Source organism: Frankliniella occidentalis, unplaced genomic scaffold, assembly GCF_000697945.3.
Source record: "Frankliniella occidentalis isolate FOCC.00 unplaced genomic scaffold, Focc_3.1 Scaffold2, whole genome shotgun sequence".
In the NCBI taxonomy this organism is placed as follows: Eukaryota; Metazoa; Arthropoda; class Insecta; order Thysanoptera; family Thripidae; genus Frankliniella; species Frankliniella occidentalis.
The window spans coordinates 256,391-260,846 of record NW_026267132.1 but is presented as its reverse complement, the minus strand read 5'-3'; the positions used below and the strand labels follow the sequence as shown (position 1 = coordinate 260,846).

Here is a 4,456-nt window from a genome sequence, read left to right as displayed (position 1 = left end):
TTCATTTTTTTTTTTATTTTGGAAGACTTTATAGTTTAGACTAAAACTGATTGAACCAGAAAAACACACCCACCCCTTGAAGCACATATCGTTCTTAGAACGTTTACGGAACCTTCAGAGGACCAAAAGAACGTTCTCAGCACGTTGTCTGAATGTTTGGTGCTACAAGGGACTATGTCCTAGACTACCTGCGAAATTGATTGTGTTTATGTTTGTAACATTTCTCTTCGGTCAAGGAGATACCTCAATCTTTTCAAAAACGAATATATAATCAGGCATCATAAAATTTCATTATTTTTCAATTACAAATGGAACTATGACGAGCCAGTAAGCCAAATGACACCTGCCAACTTAAAACTTACAGGAAAAAATGTCAGAGTGACTAAATTGTCGTAAAAATTAAAAGAATCATTTGACGTCAAATTGATGATCTATCACCAATTTATATATTTTTATATTTTTGACCTGTCTCCGTCACTTGGGCAGAGCAAAAGCAACGAGGCAAAGCAAGTTTAGTAGCAAGCCCTGTATCGTTCAAAGACTAGAATGCAAAAGTGTTCCCTTGAGTTAGATTACAAAGTATTAGTAAAGTTAAATTGTAGAATTTATGAGCACAGTAAATTAATATTCTAGTGGTCAACGACTAGTATAAGATTTTCATTGTGGAGTTATTATCAATGCCACCACACATGACTTTCAATAATGACGCCCACTGCTTCGACACAAACTATGAAGGCACATTTTATGTTTACCTGCAAATATTTCTCATTTACGTTTTGCACATACTGAGTTCACAATGATTTCAGGCTCTAAAATATTATCTTCGGTTGTCAATAAAAAAAAAAACAGTACCCGTGTTCATGACCCGTGTTCATGGTTTCCTGAAATGTTACCCTCTGTTTTGTTGGGAGAAAATATATTATGTAGTTGAGCATAATATTAATTTAGAACATTTCGCTAATTCATCTAGAGGACTTGTGATACTTTCTTTAAAGAGGAAAGTAACTCGGATAACTTTATCACTTTGTTTTCATCATGTAGGAATTACTTTAAATTAAAAAATGGTTTATCACAACTCTGAATTTTAATTCCAACGTATAATCACGTCGCTTGCAGGTTGTTACATTTCAGACAGCCTAACTCCAACAGGAAAACTGGGAAAATAATCCAAGTAAACAAGAAGTAAACGAGTTGTTGTGATGTGATCCACGGTCCACCATTCCGCGTTCGTTTAATTTTTCATAAGCGTAGAGGAGAATGTACTTTACCCCCCACCACCACGTTTGGGGCCAGCCCCATGTTGGTTCGAGTGTGGGTCTGGGGCCACGACGAGACGTTCTTCCAAATTAAACCCAGAGCAAGAGCAAACGAAGAAGGAAAGGAGGAAGTGTCGAAACCGGACCGGAACCAGATCTGGACCTAGAACAAATTTGCATCGAATACGATGGTCTTGACACGCTTTGAGGGGAAATGACAGCTACTAATCATTCTGTTTAAAATGTGACTGCAACCGGTCCAGGTCCAAAATTTTCTTCAGTTTCACTAGGCTAGTTGCCGCTCCTAGCCATTATGAAAAGTTCAGCGTTACGTTAAGTCGAACCCCACCGCTGCCGCCGGAAGCGGTAAATAGTAGGAAAGCCGGAAAGCGCGGGAAACTTCCTTGTTTTCTTGTTTTTGTTGATGTTGTTGTTGGCCAGGGCAGGACAGAACCTGTGTTAAAGTGCGTTTTCTAAAGGAACACTCTAGTGCTATTGGTTATTTTATTGTTTAGAGTGATGTGTGTCGTGTCACCACCGTGTATGCGAGCCAGCAGCAGACCGATTCAAGATTACGTGATGACAACTGAGGCTGAGGAAATGAGGATTTACCCGACCTGTAAGTACGATAAAGAAACAGCAATGTAATTTGAAGTGATTATGTGGTACAGTACTGTACATGTAGAAAGTGAGACCAGTTTTCATCATCATCTATTAGAACTTGGATCCTCTAGGAACATTCGCCACTGTGTGCCTTTATCCTTTATTGTCTTGTCACCTCGCACTGTTTGTTTACCCCGGTCTATTATTTACCTTTGGTTTTCTTTACACTTAAATGGTCGATGTAGTCCCGTAAAAGCTGGTGAAGTTGAAGCCACGCCGTATTAATCTGATTGGTTATCAATCAACTAACCAGTGCACTCCAAACAAATGACGGGATAACTTCCCTGGCCTCGTAAAACTAAATTGACCATGTGATCTATCTTATTTTGTCGCATGTGGGATAGAAGAAGGAAGAAACCTAATATATAAAAAGGGTCAAGAAACAATTTTTGCTGCAAAGTAAACCTAGCTGATTTGGACGTCTATTTTGATTAATCAGTGAACTACTGGACATATAGTGTGCCAAGACTATACTTGGTGAGCAAAATTGTCAATAGTCCAGAAGGGGATAAGTCAACTTCAACTTTTCTAAGCTTCTGTTTCTAAAGAATCAAGTTCACTTCACTATCATTTTGTCCCTCACTTGAAATTTAAAGTTGAGTAATGACTGAAGCAGAACAGGGTCACAAATCTAAAGTCATTTTGGGGCCATTGATGTGGATTAAATGTCAATTATCATATTGATGTACCTGCAACTTGTTCCATGACTTCCTTCTCCCTTGGGTTGAGTAAACAGCTATATAAGAAGATTAAAATGTTGAGTCCCAGAGCAAATTAGAGGGGTGGTAGTTTCCAGCAAAACCTGACCACCAGGTGGCCAACGGCCACGTGGGACTCAAGATGATATGCCCTGGATATATTTTGTCCAAATGACGTCAGGTGAAGTCAAAAGTAAAATTTTGTCATTTTGGTGGCCACCAACTCCAACAGGATACCTTAATTTTGTTCCATAAAAATTAAAATATTAATAAAATGTATCGGAGTAGCGACCACACCCTCAACGACGTGGGGTAGTCCCGCCCGCTCGGACACATTGCGAGGAGTAGAGTCCACTTGCGAGCTGCTCAGCCCCGCTCTGTTTCCCGCTCGAGCAGCCTTTAGCCCCCTCCCTCTCCCCTGCGTCGTTCGGTCCATTGATTCGAAGAAAGAGAAGATCTAGATCTAGTGTGTGTAGCACGTGAAAAAGAAACGATGCGTAGTCAGCGGGAAGTCAGTAACGTCACGGTGCAAGTAGCAATGTTTAGCTGCGGTAACGTGGGCAGCTCCCTCCCACCCGTGTACACCCGTGTCGGCAGAGCGAGATGGGCGAACGCCGTTTTGAACGCAGCCTAGAATGCTTCTGTGCCAGCGTCTGCCCCCCCCCCTTTTTCCCTCCACCCCCACTTTTCCTCTCCCCCTCTGAGGAGGATGTTGTCGGCTCGTCCCAAGCCGTCAGTTCTAGGGTGAGCGTCCATCCCCGAACATCTCCCGCCGAAACCGACCGACCGAACGAAAAGAAAAAAATAACTAAAAATAAAAAAAACGAAACAAAACAAACGAAGACAAATAATCGACCGAAAGCGTGAATTAATTGACAGTGATGTGCTATAGTTCCCCTAAAAGTGCGAACTCCTTATCCCCCCCAAAGGGACATTATTAAGTATTCGTTTGACCAGATAGATTCGGACCACGTGAGTTTGACTCGAATATCAACCAACTTGTGTAGGATTATAACTGGATCCGACTGAAAAAGGTAATTATCTATCAAGTGTAATCAAGGTTAGTGGTTCTTAGAAATTAATGTATCGATCTAGAATAGGTTTAATTTATAACTTACCATACTCTTTTAATGAACCCTGACTTCGCGCCTCCATGATTCACTTTCGAGGGCTGAGGTGACACTAGGGAACGCTTGGAGCAGCTCTTGACACTCCAGCACTGGGGTACTGGGACGCCCCAGGGTGGGCCACCAGCTGCGCACAGCTGCTTGACAGGCTAGCCGACCCAACGTATTGCAGGCGTTGTCATTGGCACTTTGCGTAGCCAAAACTTCGGTGCCGGTGAACTTACTCCGGCATCGTTGGGGTGATGACAAAATTCGAAAGACTTTGCTCGCGGGCCATGGCCAGGCTGTATCCAGATACGATATGATGACAAAGTCAGCGACTGAGCGGGAGGGTGGGTGGGGGTATGGGTCCTGGGCGGTTGAATAGGCTAACTGCTTTCAATCAGAGGAGCGCGGATCGGATCGCCGCAGCGGACACGGCGAGTGAAGAGGCGTTGGGGGAATCCTAAGACTTTTCCTTGCCAGTTATATGTTTTGACCTTGTCCGCATTATCCCTTATTGAGCTATACCATCGTATCGTGCACAAAGTGAGGAATGAGTTTCTTGTCGATACCGATACTACATCGACAAATCATTCCTCACGCGATGAACGCATCGATTGGGGCTGTAACTTCCTTCTTTCAAATGTCCCGCCCCTTGTGTCGCGCGCATGGTTACCCCCTTGACGATGACTAGTCTGAGTGCATCTGGTGCGTTGGGTGCTGTCCAAGC

General features: G+C 43.0%; 1 protein-coding gene across 3 annotated transcripts in view; it reads left to right on the top strand.

Annotated features, from left to right (window-relative positions):
• The window catches only part of LOC113208133 (myosin-9-like), a 48,438-nt gene that overhangs the window by 1,196 nt on the left and 42,786 nt on the right, over positions 1-4,456 (top strand). Inside the window, exon 1 of one of the 3 annotated variants that reach the window (XM_052265139.1) lies at positions 1,739-1,875. The exons of 1 other annotated variant lie outside the window; for it this stretch is intronic. The gene's annotated coding sequence lies outside the window, so the exon portion shown is untranslated. Of the gene's footprint in view, positions 1-1,738; positions 1,876-3,333; positions 3,652-4,456 lie in introns of those variants that run through there. One more of the 3 variants, XM_052265133.1, reaches the window with a different exon arrangement.